This window comes from Frieseomelitta varia, unplaced genomic scaffold, assembly GCF_011392965.1.
Source record: "Frieseomelitta varia isolate USP_RPSP 00005682 unplaced genomic scaffold, Fvar_1.2 scaffold_933, whole genome shotgun sequence".
NCBI classification, from domain to species: Eukaryota; Metazoa; Arthropoda; class Insecta; order Hymenoptera; family Apidae; genus Frieseomelitta; species Frieseomelitta varia.
The window spans coordinates 459019-476774 of NW_025110738.1; the positions used below are offsets into that span (position 1 = coordinate 459019).

General features: G+C 41.4%; 1 long non-coding RNA gene across 1 annotated transcript; it reads left to right on the plus strand.

The window, feature by feature from the left end:
* Window positions 1-1169: 1169 nt before the first annotated feature.
* Window positions 1170-17756, plus strand: LOC122537829. The gene is made up of 3 exons (XR_006308698.1): window positions 1170-1180; window positions 4390-4393; window positions 17629-17756. It is a non-coding gene; the product is annotated as an uncharacterized LOC122537829 (long non-coding RNA).

The window sequence follows — 17756 nt, forward strand, 5'->3', positions numbered from 1 at the left end:
GCTCTTATTTATAGCCTGGTAATTAAGCAGCTCCTCGCGGCAGGCGGAGGATTCGATGCTGCAGCCACGTAAGGGGAGTTACAGTTAACACAGTCTCGCGCGAGACGCAACGTTCCTTTTCCATCCCTTCTCTGCCCGTTTGTTGCTCGCTGCCTCGTTCGCCGAAACGAAAGTCTACGTTTCGCGAAACGTGTGGCGGAACACCGCCGCACCGCGTTAACCCTTGCTGTTCCAACTCCTCTCCCTGTAGACGCAGCGTTCCAAGGGCTGGGCTGCTGAATATTTCAAGGGGCAATTTCCAACCCTCGCTAACGTCCGCCACGTTGCCCCGCGACAGAGACAATGAAATTAATAGGCGCCGCCTTTGCCCGATCGTCTTTCTTCCTTCGATTCGGCCGCGCGTCCTCCTGGAGCGCGGAGAAACCTTTTAGCGAATCGATGCCTCGGATACCCACAAAGAGGACCGAGGACCAGTGTGTCGCTCCTTTACGCGGACGACGTCCAACAGCACAGGTTAATTCGATCGGTCGGCACGGTTCCCCGAGCGGGCGCTTTTATTTTCGATCGACGACAAAGGTCGACGCTTTGAGCGGGGAAACGAGCTTTTAAGATCGTTTCTGATCGCTCGCGTTTCTTCCGTCGACGAAACTGTTACGATATATATCCGGGAAAGGAACCGCGTTCTGCGGTTGATGGAGCGAAACGATGGAGCTGTTGGACGATCGGCGTGGCAATTAAATACTAGAGGGAACAGGCACGCGTAGCCTCGTCTTTTGTTGAGATTGTAGTTCCCTGAGGGAGAGTGACGCTGTTGTTCAGGAAATTCACTGTTCCCAGTCCTTTGATTTTTAGAGTTGAATTTGGCGTAAAACGACAGCTTACGATCACATCTTTATTTGAAATTCATATTTTTGCAACATGAAGATAATTAAAAAAGTAGAATTTTAGACTTTTATATATTATGCGCATTCTGTGCATTTTCACGAATGTCATCAAACTGACTTTTCACGAATTGGTAACAATTCGCAGTCTACAGTCGCAGCTAATGTCCAAGTTGAGCCAATAATTAGTTTTTGAAATCAATGAAGCATATTATGTTGACGAGACAATTTAAAAAATTGTGTCAAAATTGTTGCAAATTTTTCAACTTGTATTTCCAAAATTCTCATTGCTCTTACGAGTGATTGTTGAATTAATTTTATTTCTTTCTTCTGATGGCAAGGTAGAATATATTTTCGAACGTTGTTGGCTCAAGTTGCAACAACAAAACAGGCCTCACCATTTCGTCAGAACGTTCGATGAATCCAGCGATCGCGAAACTGTCCATGAAAAGCCATTAATACAAAATATATTCGTTTTTTATGAGTTAAAGTAGCAGTGTTTCAATTAAGAGAGGAGGAAGAGGACCGAGTCGCGAAAGTTTACTTCATCGAAATGATTGTCATTTGTCTTCGGAAATAACTCTGGAACTAATTACGACTTTTCGAACACTGTTTACTTTCCCTACTAATTAACTCGAGCCCCCCTCGCGAACGAGATTGGAATTCCTCCGGCAAACAGGACAAAAAATAAATTGGGAACAGTCTTTGCGCGGCGAGTCGCTGCGCTGTACGCGAAGAAACTAGGATGATTTAACGGGCAGGTGATCAAAATTGGGATTTGTGAAAGGAAAAATCGTGCTAATACTCACGAATCAACGTGGAACGATGGACTATAGATATATAAAGTGAATTTAGCGGAAGAACCGGCAAAGGTCACATGCACACACATCTCGAAATAGTCGAATAGCTGGAAATCGATCGGTCGCGAATTTAAATCACTTGGCATTTGGCATTTTTCGTGAATATTAACGATCTATCTGTCCACATGTCGATCTAATTTTACTGTTTAATTTCGCCGCCTTCAGCAATGCTACGAGGATAATCATTCACGGCGAGACATTGAAGTATGAATTATGTTTGTTAGTCGTATGAAGAAAGGAAATGAATCAATACCATATTTTTCGTAAATATTGAAATTCAATCGTTCGAAAGCACGATTGGTGTGAACACGCAATCTGAAAAAAATTCACTCACTCCTGTAGATGACATAGATAATCGCAAATTCCAGAAATGTTGTAGTATCATCGTGTTCCTTATTTTTTCAATTAATCTAATCAGTATGATCGTGGAATATATAAAATTGCAAAATTTGAGAAATCTTGAAGCTTTGCTTATGAAAAATTTTTAATACCCAATACGTCAGTATGACCTCTGAATGGTAGATGATCGCAGAATATATAAAATTGTAAAATTTGAGAAATCTTGAAGCTTTGCTCGGTACCCAATATGTTAAGTATTATTAGGGTTCATTGTTACACGATTGTAGGTTTTATCTTTTACAAAGCACATACATATATTTAGGAAAAAAGAAAAATATTACACAGCAATGACGATATATTTGTAGACATTGTTAAAATAATACGAAACTCACAATTTCTATTTACATTCATTAAACTCCTTAATGCTATAATAACGTTATTGATCACCAATTGTAAGTGTTGAAAATGATTCTTACTTGCCCCTAGCGTCATTGGTCGCTAAACATTGAAAATTACACGAAGATACAACGAACCCTTTGTTACAACTATTCCATTTTCAGTGCCAACCCAACCTGTTAAACTGACATGTTGAAAGCCAGAAAAATATCTCCCCCGTCTTTTTAAATTCGAAACTCGCCACCATGGTGCTCGCACGTATGCACGGCTACGTGTACATGATGTTGGCAAAGCGAGCATCGTCGAGCAGCGACGAATGGCAACGGTGTAAAACAACCGTGTGGAGCGTGTGTGTCGAACGACACGGAGGAGCCAGAGGAGAGACACGTAAGAAAACGAGAAGGGAAAACGGCGTGTGAAATAACGCTGGTCGAGCTGCACGTAAAGGGTTGTAGAAAGGGCAGGGGTGCCGGTTGCAGCCGGAGTAAGGTGGGGATAATAAGAAGCAGGTGGTGGCGCGTGCTCGTTTATACAGACGGTGTTCATGCCACGTGGGAGCGATGAAGGGACCGGAAAGAAGAGGGTGCCACGCGAGAGAGAGACAGAGAGACACGACGAAGAGAGAGAAAAGAGAGAGTGAGAGAGAATGGTTGGACGGAGGGAGACGCCTGCTACCAAGACGAACACACGAGAAACCGAATGGAAGAAGAAAACGACGTTGCTCGACGGCTGTGCCGGCGTATAATGCACTTTTTCCCGCGTCCGCCGACGAAATTGAGCCACGAGCCGGTCCAACGTCGGGCGTTCACGTTTTCTTCTTGCAACCGTCCCTCTTTCCTTCCTTCGTTCCACTCGTTCGTTCTGATTTCACTCCGCAGCCTGGGTTTTTTTACGTGGGAAAAGAGACGGACGTCGCTTGAAATTGCTCGCCGACTGTTTCTCCGATTTTTGACGGACACGACACGGCGATTTTTCGAAGCTTCGAAGCCCGTTGTTGGGACACGGTTCTTTGAAGTAGAAGTCCTTGCTTTTTTTTTTCTGTTGCTGTGTAAAATCGATTCAGCCGTTCTTCACGAAGACACGGTCAAAACCGTTCTAATCTTGATTCTTTGAATAGAAGAGGGGAGAAGAGCGAGAAGTTGTCACGAGCGCTATTTCTCTGAATTTATTTTGGAATTTATTGTACATATATTATTGTACTACCTCCAAGTGATGGATCGTAAGGAGCTAAGTCACTTCAATGTTAATTGCTGGGTTATACATGTTTATGCATTTATGATGAACTTAAAAATGTGCAGGATGTATTAAATATGTATACAAAATATCCTAAGTAATGAAACGAATTACTATTTACTATTTTGTTTTTGCGTAATAATAAAATTGTAAATATTGAAAAGATGCAGCTATTACTCTTAATACTCTTAGCGTACGAGAGATCTTTAGTTAACGCGCTACCTGTTAATGACGAAAGCTCAGTTCACAGAGAGATCTGATTTCGTTCTCGCCGAGTTTTATACGCACGACGGATAATAGCGTATAAAAATTTACGAGAAGAATGAAGCGTATTATGTTGATAAGCGTACGTAAGAACCGCCGTTGAATAATAAAAAGCAGCGGCGAAAAAATGATGGCGCGTCGAGTAGGATGATGTAAGGGAATTTAACGCGACACCTGCTTTTTATCCGCATGAGGTAGCCCGGCGTTGTTCTTTCTGCCACGGCGCGAGAAGAGGCAAGAAAACGAAGCAACGAGCAGACGCCTCGAAGCCCACGTAACCAATGAGAAACAAAAATCAAACGACACAGCCTTAGAATAATTTTTTAAACAATTAAAAGAAACGAAAGGAGAAAATTTCTATTTCGCAAAAGAAATTTTCTTCGACACTTTATACATTTCTGAATCTACTTCACAAGTCTGGTCATTAGTGTTACTGAAGCACCGCCTGTAAAGTCTCGTAATAACAACAATTGTCCAGCCTCCGATCTGAAACTCGTCGATATCGCGAAACGAAGGGACAAAAGCTCGATACGAGCCTTCCAGTTTCAGTTTCAGTTTCCTATTGAAAACTCAGCCGAGAGAGGTACGCCCGGGGCCGTTTAACGCTGTTCGTTAACCGGCATTAAGAAATGAGGCGAGTACGTGTCAGTCGTGCCCCGTGCTGTCGAGGAAAAGCACGCTAATAATAGTAATGAGAGAGAGAGAGAGAGAAAGAGAGAGAGAGAGGGAGGGAGGGAGGGAGGGAGGGAGGTGGAGAGGAAGTGGTGCAAGAGAAAAATGCAGCACCTGCCGGGTGCACCCGCATGCAGGAGGCCAACGGTGCCCTCCTCTCGAGGGAAAAGAGAGAAGAAGATCATCGTGCAGATGAAAGAAGTCGGAGTGAGGAGGGAGCGAGAGGAAGATTGGTCGCCGAGCAGATAGGCGAATCCCTTTTGGATCCTCGAAACGGGTCCTGTCCGTCCAAAAAGGAACGAAGCGGAGCAGGTGTTGCGGCCGCCTGGCAGCTGCCTCCCACCTGGGACTCGCCACGATCCGACTCTGTCTTTTCCATTCTCCTTGTTGTTGTTGTTGTTGTTGTTGTTGCTGTTGTTGTTGCTGTTACTGTCGGTTACACTCGGCCTTGTTGCTTGTCGCCGTTACCGCAGCCGTGGCACGATGGTGCTCACGTGCGTTACGTTCGTCGAAAGACGTGCCGTTTGAAGCCGTGTTTGCGTAAACCTTGTAATTCGGCCGCCACCTGGCTGATGTTGTTGCTGGCCTGGCACGTCCTCACGCACGGAAATTTCTGTCTCACGTCGGAAATTACACGTGATCGAATTGCTTAACCGCGTGGATAGCGGTGAACGTGGATGACACGTGTTCGGGTTAGGAGGAATTCATCAGGTGGGAACTTTGGAATTTGGGTAAAAAGTCGCGGCACAGGTGTAGTTATGTAAAATAGATGCGAAGGAGGAATCGAGCGATTTTTGAAGTGGTGATCCTGGGAAGGATCGCATAGCTGGATGACTTAATTGGATGTACGTGGTTTGACGATGTGGAGCGAGGTATGAAACACGCAGCTCTGGTATCTCACTGGTTTTGGAGTAGGTAGCGCGGCGAGATGATCGTCGAATGCACGATTCGTATTACCGTGCGAACCTTTAAGAATGGATTATTGAAAAATAGAGGCAATTAATAGCGATAATTTCTGTCAAAATTTCATAAAAATCACTTTGAAAATCAATTCTAATTTGACGAAATCCTGTTGATACATGTGGTGTATAAGAAAACCTGTACGGTGTAAATTTTATTGATCGTTCAATTTCGTCGGGGCGACAAAATTTTATGGTTTATGTCTTAATTTGCACGCGCCGAGGTTGAGAACAGGAATTTTAACGATAATAGCGCCGACACGTCGTAAACGGCGTGGTCGCCATTTTCACGCGCAGGATCCGCGAAAGAACGTATGTCTCAAGAAACGTTGCGCAACGAAACGCGTGAAATTCGAATTTGACCCGCGGTGCAGTCGTAAATCGACGGGGATTTCAAGGTTCTTGTTGTTTTTTCCCACCTCAGACGAAGCCCCGCAACGTTCGAGAGAGAACTCCGGATCGAACCGAGAATCGATACAACTGAAATCGGGAAACGAGAGACTCCTCGTTCGTTTTTCAGTATTTCAGCGTGGACAACTTCGTGAATTTTCCAACCGTTCAATTTGCCAACCGTGAACAAACCGCGACTCGGTCTTTCTTTCTCTCTCTGTCGTTGCGTTTCGTTTCATTTCCAACCCGGCTCTCCGCTTTCCACGAAAAAAAAAAAAAGAGAGAAAAGAAAAACAAAACAAAACAACTGGCGGTTTTCTAATTTGCGGAGAAGTCGCGTGGTGGTTTCGCGGCTGAAATTTCGATCGGTTTCCGGAAATGCGTTTTAACGGCCGCGCCGTCGCCGCAATTCCAATCGGACGATTCTTTCGGCACCGGAAGTAGTAAAACGAAAACGTTGGTTTGACGATCGTCGCGCATTCAAGCAGTTTCTGACAGTCTGCACCAACGTCAAATTGACGAACCATCATCGACGAATTAATGCAAGCAGAAACTATAAACGCGTTTGTAAGTGAAATTTCTGATTAGACGTTTAATAGACTCTGATCTCGACCGTGATAACTCAAGAAGATTTGAATGGGATTATTTATGGAAATAAAGCTTTACGCTTGTTGCACTGCGTAATTTTCTCAAGAGAATTTGATGCGAGGTATCATTTCTATTCCGACGTACGATTTAATAAGCTCCATTGTAGACTGTGTAGATCTTTATTTCATGATCTTCGAAGAATTCAAGGCCGAAAGGAACAACAACTCCTCTCGGCTACTGGAAACCGTACAAACTTTATACACATATCTTGCAAATGAAATGCGGAACATTCAGACACCTTGGTTCTTTTAAATTGCTTCTACTCTCTGGCGAGCTCTCCCGATGAGATATTATTACACTTGAAAGTCTCTCCGTACAACCTTCTTTCTTTTCTTTTTTCATCGCGTTGTCGCGGTACTAAAATAAAAGTGCAAAAAAAAAAAAAAAAAAATGAGAAGAAGAGAAATTGAAAAAACACGAGCGATGGTCTAAACAATTTTACCAGACAATAAAAGATATTCGTTTTTTATTTCTTTTTTTGTTTTCCGTACGCTCGATCCTGGATAAAACGAAATGTAACTATTTCACGTTGTGCCTCGAGATATCTCACATGCACGTTTGCCAACACATTTAAATATTTGCCAGTATTTTACCCTCCCTGTCGCGTTCTCCTCCATCTCGCACGCGTTTACGCGAGAGACGAGCTTTTTCGATGGTAAACGAGATCCTGCCTGTTTGCAAAATCCCCCCGGTCTCTCCCACTCTTGCGCGCGTGACGACGCGATGAAACAGCGTCTCCCATTGCTGCTAGACAATGAGGGGAAAACGCTTCACGCCGTTCAGATCGTTACAATGCATTTTCATCTTGGCGCGATACATTTTTCATCGGCGTTATCGCCTCGAAAATCCTGTCCCATTGTTGATGGCGTCGTCTCGCTTAGGCGGAAACGTAGCGGTCCCTCTCCCGAGAAATTCACCGATGCGCGCACCACCGGGTTCACCATTCTCCCATTATACGTTGTCGTCCATAAAACTGATGAAATCTCGTGACAGGACAGGACTCTGCCGGTATCCGCGCTGTTCGCACAAATATATGCGCGCGCGCGGGCATTGAAAGACGACAATTAATCGCTCTGCACGGATTTATGAATTCGCGTCTCACGGTCAGGATCACGCGAATGGTATCGATCCTTGTTCGATCAATGAAATCGCGAGTAACAGCGAGAGTCAAGAGCAAACAAAGACTGGAAATTTGTGTAACATTTCCCCAGGAATTTTTTTTAATTTTAATCTTGAATCTTGCTACATGCATTGAATATTGATCCTATTAAAAGATTCACGAAGATTTGAAATAAATACATTAAAATAAAATAAAAATCAGTCGTTTTTTTTCTTTTTTAATTCTTTCCTCTCGCCACGACTTTGTTATTGGCCACTGGTAACAAAATTGTCACAACGCGACAATTAATTCTAGTTTCTAACGAAATTTAGATAATTTTAAACGTGTGTTCTGTCTTTCGTCAAGCACATAGATTAATTCGATGTGCTGTTTCGATTTACATGTTATTAAATTGAAAGATTGTTTCACGAATTAGCCAAATGAAACTGTTTTGCTAATTGAGCCGGTGTAGGGGACACGATCCAGGCAATAACATAAATAATATAATAAATATGTCGTCCTCAACGACGTGGACCCTGAATGCAGTACCAAGGCTATTGTATTTGAGGTAATTGTCAAAAAAAAAAAAAAACCCTCATGGCCCTGACCGTGCGGACTCCAGTTAAGCAATAAACTTTCAGATCCTTCGACTCGGAAAAGACACAAAGGGAGTCGGAGGTATATAAGGCACAAATCAAACACAAACTCATATGGGCTAAAGCCATAGAAAAAAAGAACTATTCTCGCCTATCCAGGATATACCCTCTCATAGTTCGAAGTAGCAAACTCAAGAAAAATATCAAAATCTTACTGTACCTAACCTGCATAAGACCAATAATTACTTATGGATATCAAGTTTGAGCCTCTGCTGTCAAAGTACACATCAACAAAATACAAATTATACAAAACAAATTCCTTAGAATTATTCTCAATAAACAGAGGGACACAACCGTAGCACAGCTCCAATTAGCCAATATCCCCACGATCAAGCAGTATATTCAAAATTCACTACCCGGAGCCTACAACAACAACCATCAAAACTCCCTCATCAGGGAAATAGGCAACTATCAAGTCGAAAACATACCACTCAAAGTCAAGGTCAAATTATCTAAACACGCAATAACCTAATGAACAACCCGAACCAAAACTTTCAGATTCAAACCGTATCAAGGAACCTGCAGGTTATTTGAAACTTTTCCTGCAAGCCTAACCTCATTATGCAAACAAACCACACAGATATCCACAAACTAATAATAGCAATCTTCATGCAGGTTAAAGGGCACTCCAAGCCCAAGATACTGCAGACAAGACATCCTGACTAATTAAATTAAAAAAAAAAAAAAAAAAAACAGATCATCATTAGTTCTTCTACACCGAGGTCCACGCTACGAAGTAGATGTCCATCGTACTGCCTGTACGCACTTCCTACGGCTCCACTCGCAAATATTATTTTATTTACAATTAGTGGACAATAGTCCGTTATTGTACAACCTTGTAAATATCCTGGTTGAAATGAAACGTTATATAAAACACTAAAGCCGGTATATAAGCCCTGATCTATAAATAGAATTTGAATTTCGCATTAAAGGGTATTGAAATAATAATAATAATTCTGATCATACCGTATATTTTTTTTATGGGACAAATTTCTACAACATCCGTCCGTAATATCGCTGATTATCGATAGAATTAGAGATTTCGAAAAGAGAACACTCCCAAAGGGAACAGATTACGTACGCGGAAGTTTCAAACGATTACACATCGCGGCACGATTTTAAACTTAAATGGCTCGCGCTGCTTGCTCGTGTACTCGCACCGTGCGTAACACGTGTGAAAACGTCGCCTTAACGGAGCTGCGATCCAGGAACTCCTATTCGCGCCGTCGACATTCCACCGAATCGCATAGCAAATCGCACACTTCCGATTAATTCCCGATTAAAAAGATCCTCTCCTCTCCTCCCTGCCCCCTCGTTTTTATAATACTTAACAGGATCTCGAGGAGCACGAGGAAGAACCGTACGCCAGGCCGGATCGAGGAACGTCCGAGGTGAACGAAGCTAAATATGCATACACGTGGTCCTTAATGTACTTTCGATGCTCGTAACAGAAGCGTGGAAAAGAAGGGACGCTTAGTTCCTTCGTGGTGCTTCCCCTCTCGACGTTACGCTGAAACACACCCGCGTGAACCAGCTGCAACGTTTCGCCGGGACTATCTTCGTTGTGTTTAATCTCTCGAGGTTCTAAAGCCTCGCACATAACCATATACGATTTTCATGTAAATGCGACCAGAGGTAATGAATAATATTTAGCGACGCTCGGTAAAATAAATATTCATGTTTACGCGTGGCTCGTGCGCATCTATTTATACGGGAGCGCGTCGACGTTTGACGATGTGTCGCTGCGCTCGCGCGCGCACGCGCGCAATTATGACAGTAGATGACACACGGATGCTGATCGAATATGCGCTTGGTTCATGCGTGTATGCGTGCGCGTGTATATATATGTATGTATGTATGTATGTATCGTCGACGTATGTAGCGAATACTCGTAACAACGGTTACTCTCGTGCACGTGAACACACGCACGCGTTTGCTCAGTGTTCATTTGCGTATCGATACGTTTACGCGAGCACATAAACCAGCGCCACACTGCAGGTCCGTGTGTTTACCCAAGGCCTTATGAATAATTCGTTCGACTTGTAGCGTTATTTATTAGAAACGTGTATGTTCCGGATTCGCAATTTTGCCCGGAAACATGTGCGTCCACGGATGATTGATAAATTTGCATTTGATGATACTTCGCGGGTTTTACGTTCCAAAGAGGATGTTAATGATAGATGGATTACTTCGGGTGAAACAGATAAATAAGCGAGGATTTTTAGCTAAATGATCTTCTTTGCTGAAGAAATAGAAACGTGACGAAAGTTGCTGTAAGATTCGATTTTATATATGTTTATATATTTATTTTACTGGAAATTGTGCAATATAATTTATACGTTATACGTAAATAGCTTTCCTGATCTAGTATTATTAAAAAGAATGATTCCTCCTAACGATATTAATTACTAGGCTTTACATTGATGCAAAGAACATTCCCAAAGGGAAAATGATATTTTAGATACCGCAGGGTAATTCAAACTGTGAAATAAAATGAAAATGTACGAATTAAATATTTCTATAACATTTCCTTCATTAATAAATTTGTTCTATTTCATTAATATTACTTGCATTTTACTTTTGGTTGAATTGCTACGTTGCATAATTTTACATGCACATTATTATAAAATATTCTATAAACGAAAAATTCGTGCAAATCGCTTATTCAAGTTCGTGTATAATTTATGAACCCTTCAAATGTTTGCAATAGCACGTAAAGTTTCGATAACAGCGTAAATTTACCAATGTTGCGTGGTAAAAACAACATTATTGTATACTGTGGGAGAAATTTTTCATCGATGTTAATAAATCACTGAATATTTATTTATTGCGTCTGTTTTGAAAAATCAATCCTTTTCAAAAAATATCTCTATTTTAATCTTCAACTAATAACATGATTTCTTCGAAATACTGTAATTAACAGAAATATCCGTGTTATGTGAAATATTTTGTTATAAATTTCATTAGCAGTATAATTAGGGACTCCACTATCATGACTTTTCTGATAAAGTTTGAAACACATTTAAATATGTACATATGGGGAATACAAAATATTTAGCACAAATACCTATAATATTTTCGAATAAATGTCATGGAAATATTTAGGAGTTAATTAATTAATTATCCATTACATTAATAATTTCTCAATGGAACCATTTTTAATATGCACTTACATTTAAAATACTACTTATATTAGTTTATATAATTTGCATTAATTTTTCATTAAATATATATGTCTACAGTAAATAGCTCATTATTTCTATACATATACATTTTCTGCTTGTTTTGCCAACGTCATGACAATCGTATCTCATCACTGATAAAATTTATATGTTTCATACAGAGCTATAGTATATAAATTTCCCATGATAAATGTTAGATATTTTCGCGAGCCATCTCGAATTATCTTACAACCTCTAAAAAGTTGTAAAATAAAAAAAATCAACGACGAAATCTAATAGTGTCAATATTAGATCTGTCCAAGTTAATTCTCTGATAGTTCCAATCAAATAGTTGCAATTATCAAACGGAAGCAAATTTTGATTGCGTCTTTAGGTTTCGAACGACAAATTCGAGTAATGTAACAATTATTATCATCCGTGAAGACTGAACTTCTAGAAAAGGTACGTGCAACCGCGCGTAAATCTATGGCGCGTGAACCGGTAGGGTCGTATTAATTATTTTGCGGGGAACGCTCGGTCCCCTGGATACACAGGCTTCGATTTATAGGAAACGGAGTAAGAGAGTTCCTATGTTTAGAATCTAATTAATGGGGCATGGTGTTGCGCCACGTGAGATATTAGCTCGATCGGAATATATATTTTCATTTGCGTTTACGTTGCCGCGTCTGCTTTATAATCCGATTACTCCATCGTTTATTTTTTGGCAATGTCTCTTCTCTATTTATCAATATCCGTGTAAATACAAGAATTATAACGAGAAACTTTCCGAAAAACAAATCTACAGATATAACTTCTCGTCGAGTAATTATCACGGTGGAGCAATTCTTCAAGAGAGGTAATTATCAATCGAAACGTAGATAGTATATAAAGAGAAAATTGAATAGTTTACTCAATTTGCTATTTTATCGTCTGGACCAATTAAATGGCAGAATGAATTAAAACAAAGGTCGCAAAAATGCCTCGAGAGAGCCAGATTTCACTTCGGACGTTTTATACATTTTCCTAAATTATATATATATATTCAATTAATCCTATAAACATGTCAATCAAATGTAACGAAATATTTTCAATTTCAGTAAAAATTTGTCGAAAATCTTGTGTTCGTCTAAAAATTTGTCAATTGAAATTTAAACTTTTCTCCATCCACCACTCTTGCGTACTTCTGACATATCGAACGAGACTCCTTCTCCCTTTTGTATTCTTTTTCAGTTTAATTTTTAATATGTAAAAAAACGACTAGCGCCGATGCTGCGAGAGGGTTTTCAAGTGTTCTCGTTGCAAATCCTTTTTTTCAACGGTAATAATATACTTTCGCTCGACAGATTCGCGGTGCCGTTCAGGGACTCGACTATGCTCCCTGAATGTTTCGCTGGCTGATCGTTTCGACAGGCCGGCCGAACTTCGTTTGTCGGGACGAAAAAGGAACAGGAAGAGGGAAGAGAAAAAGGAGACCGTTAAGGAAATGGGTTTCATGCTCCGCGAAATTCGAAACTGGCCTCGGTAAAGGCGGCCGCTAGTTTCGTTTTGCTTTTCTTCCAATTTGGCTTATTATAGTTTTAATGGACTGTACGTTTCGCGTTGAGAGACTTGGGAATTGGAACATTTTTAATAATTAAGAACGTGTGAATCGTTTATCGCAAGAAAGATCGTACGATAATCGTAAACGACAGGTACGATGAAATAGATTCGTTTATTCGTGTCGTAAATGGATTTCGCGACATCGCCGGTTCGATAGAGTACTAATTATTGCTGAGTAGTGAAACGACGCCAATTATTATATGAATGATACCAAACGTGTCATAAATGTATAATGATTGCAAATCGCAATATGTTGCGAAACATGTGACGGATAATTATTGGTTGCTAACTAAATAATTCTAAACGTTTTGAACTAAAGAGACATAGAGTAGTTTGGAAAATAAGAATGTTCCAAATTTTTATTAATTGTTATTAATGAATATGTGTTTGTTCAATCACGTAACAAATACTGCATTGACAAATAAAATCAATTTCCTGTGGTATTTACTTGATCATAAAGTTTGTTAAAATTAAAACTTTTCAGTGATGTTTATTACACGAAGGATTAATTAAAATTCTATGTAAATATACACGCTTTTTATGAACATTCAAAATTTCAAAATCAATATTTCATCAATCAATTATTGTATACATATATATTACATATAAATTTTTTTATATACATATAGATTACGCCATGCAAGTCATACCATTAGTTTAATTAACATTCATATTAAAACATCACATTTTTACTCGAAATACAGATCACAGCTAATTGTATTGTTTCCCTTCCAAATTTAATAAATATCAATCTGAAACAATCATTTCAATATCAATCTTCATAACCATTATTCCAACAACAGATCAAATAAACCAGCAAAAATTACTTCCCCCCAGGGGAAAGAACGAAATGAAACATTCACACTTTGTTTTAAAAAATACTGAAATTGCCGCGCGAAATGGTCGCGAAAGCAATTGATGACTTTCAAGGTGCACTGAGAAATTATCCCTCATCTCTGACCTATCTTAGAATAAAACAAAATACAATAAAATATTCACATTTCGTTCTAACAAACATTTAGAAAATATTAAAACGCCACGAAGTAAATTGCAAGAAGAAACACTTGATGAGTTCAAGGCGTGTGTCTAAAAAGAAACGGTTGTGAAAGCAATTAATAACATTAAGGCGCATTCCCAACAGTGAAGTACGAAAAGATATTCACACCTTGTTCTAAAAAAAAAAATATTTAAACAGGGAAAGGGTACTTTCCTCCGAGGGAAGGAATTGATGACGTAAGAATTATTTCTCATCCGAAATCTTGAGATATAGTACAAAATAAACTACGATATTCGCGCGTCGTCTTGAAAAAATATTTGGAAAATATATAAAAATATCACGGGAGAAACGACAAGAAGGAACATCTGCGAAACAACTGATGACTTTACGACGTTACTCGGCGTATCACCGCACGAACCACGTTGCTAAATTTTATCGAGCGAACGGGAGCACGAGACGGCGTGTGAACGACGCCTTGAATAATCCTGTGGAAGTTCGAACTTCGAGAGTTCGTACGTTTCCCTCGGAGGCAAAAGGAGGCGAACAAAGGGAACGAACGAAAACGATGAAATTGTGGGTTCCTTCTTGTTGCTCGATGGAAGAAAGAGTCCCGCCACCACGAGAATCCTGGTCCGAGCCTCCGGCAACGAAGTCCTGTGGCTAAGACAAACCCGAAACTCGCCACGGTCTCTTCCCTCCAACTTCGAACTTTTCTTCCAAATCCTATGCAAACACGAAAGACGCAGCCAACTGGCATCGATTCCCATTAAACGACGCATTAACCGTGGCTAATTTCACGTGATCAGGGATAATGGTTGTTCTCTAAATTGGCGTTCCTCAAATATTTTACTTCCTTCCGTTAAGGAAATTCTTGAAAGATGTTCGTGTATATTAATTTACTTTTTCAACAATAAACTGAATAATTAGAAATGTCAGGAAGGTGATGAGACATTTTTGTATGAATTGCAAATATTCTTTATAATTATATTAAATATTTGTACATCTTTTTTTATCGTTCCTTCGTTTAAAATTTTTTAAAAGTATCTTTCAACGTTTCTAAAGTATAATTAGCGGGATAACATTTCCGAATGCAATAGAGCAAATACAAAAGCTTCGCGGACGAAGCTTCTAAACCCAAAACGTGACATTACGAGTATTGCTCGAACGGAGATCGTGCTCGTGCGCGAGATACGGGCACATAAAAGTATAGAAAAATATATATAGCTCTATCTGCGCGGCATTTGAAATTTCGTAGCATGAAATAAAAATAAGGGAAATGTTGAGAAATCGTGCAAACATTTGCATCTGTATAAAATTGCGAGCATATTTCCTCGTTGATAATATACACGGTAGGTACACAGTAGCTACGAGAAATATTTATACCACAGCCTTATCATCCAGCGAAGCATTTTCTTTATCAGATCGACTTTTATGGTATCAAATTTAGTCGCATAAAAATTTAACGTGCCTATTTGAAACAAATTAATAAGTATGTAAATGCCGTAATGAGCGGTGCCGTATTTCATACGACACGAGCAAGCCCAAAGCTATATACAGTTACCACGTACACACGGATCACCTTCTTCGGCTACCGAAAAGAGTTACAGAATCAAAAGTATCATTTGCATTACACTCTGGACGACAAATGCGAGAAAAGAGAAGCATGTTAAAATGAACGACCACGTATGGAAGATAAGGATCGGTCTTTGATCAAGCTGCTAATGATGAGACACGCGAAGGTTCGCCGTTGAACGCGTGGCGAACGCTTTCTTCCGCGTCCTGCTCGCCCTGTCCTTGAAAACTGTCCGCGTGGTGTGCGCGACGTGTCCATTGGCGTCGGTCGTTTCGTCGGCGACGACGTCGTCGTCGTCATCTCACGTGCGTGCACGCCGATGTGCGAAACCAACAGACGGGCCAACTTACGGATCCGCGCACAGTCTGCGTACACGCACACAGGCATCGCGCGTACGAAGAAACGCGGACGGGATACCTACTCCACCTGCAGCGCGTACGCGCGTTTATTATCTCGTATCGATGCGTGTGCATGTGCGGACGAAGCGTGAGGCAGACGCATCGGTGTGCGGAGAAAGGAGAAAGAAAGGAGGGTAGAGAAGGAAGAAAAGGGAGCGAGAGGAGCCGAGAGAGAAAGGGAGAGAGAGAGAGAGAGAGAGCAAGATCGCGAGAGCGGGGCGAGGAAAGGGTATGGAAGGTTGGATCGTTCGCTGCCGGTAGCAACGACCCTGGATGCATCGACTCCTGGGGTTGTCGGGTGGTAAGGGTGGTGGATAGAGCGAGAGGAACACGTCGGTAGGAACGATAGGAGCAACGGAGACGAGTCGACGCTAGGCAGCAGAGAGACTAGGGGAGTCACCCTTTGTCTCCTGTCTTTCTCTCGCCCCTTAACCAACCCCCTGTGTGTCCAGGATCCCTCTTCGTTCTTCTTCTCTCTTGCTCCCTCTTTTTTCAACCACCCTGTCGGTTCTCCCTCTCTCTCTTTCTCTCTCTCTTCCTCCCTGTCACACGCACAGAGACACACGTACAGACTCTCGCCAATCTGCGTTCCTCTCTGTCCCTCACCGGTGGTCTCCCTCTCTACCAGCTCTTCGGCTCTCCACGCTATTGATCCCGCAGCATCCACCGCGAAATAACGACGTACGCCCCTGCGTGCTTCTCTTTTCCCCCATTTTTCTGCACCTCTTCTTTCTTTCTGCGTTCGCGGCCCGTTCCACCGGCCAATCTCATCGAAAGAACGAAAGAGAGAATCGAGAAACGAGCATCGTGCGGTGCGTCGTGTCGCGTGGTCGACTCGACGCGACACGACGCCTCCCTCGGTGTGTCGCTTCTCTTTCTCGAATTTTCGCGCGTTACCGAGTTAAAGGTATTGCACGCAGGGAGGGAGTTTGCCAGCCGGACCGGGAACACGTTGAACTCGACACGGTTTCGAATCGTCTGCGAAAACGAGGGAAGTTCGGCACGTACGTGCGCTGCCTGGCTGGGTATTCCCGGTCGTCGACACGACCGCCGGTGTCCCCGGGGATCCACGCTCCATAACCATGCTTCTCCGGAAACTGTCCGCTATTGATTTCGGTTCGCAATTTCCTAGATCAGACGGCTGGTTTCACCGGCGAAATCTCGTGAAACGAGAGGCTGACGGCAAGATGGAGTCGAATCGATGCTGTCTGATGCTTTTTAGAGAATCGATATGTGCTTCTTGGGACAACGGGCTTGCCGATAACAAGCGGATTGCGGACGTTTATGCGCTGGAGCAAGTACGAACGTGCGGAGACACGCGAAAAAGAATTTATGTAGTACGCAAAAATGTCGAATATTTGTAACTTAATATTTAATGTGTTAAAAAGACGTTTTTTCATCTGCCTTTCGCAGATGAGACTAACATTTCGTTAAAAGCACAAAATAATTTAAGATGCTGGGAATTAATAAATTTGAAAGCGTCTTAATGGCAGTGTAAAAAAGTGTAATTGCAGTTAATTCGCGCGAGCCGACTTTATTTTTCTCCCCTGCACATTTAATGAAAATTACGCTTCTGACAAATGTTGCAGATTAACCGGTGTCCCGTGTGACGTTCAGCAATGTGTTTACAC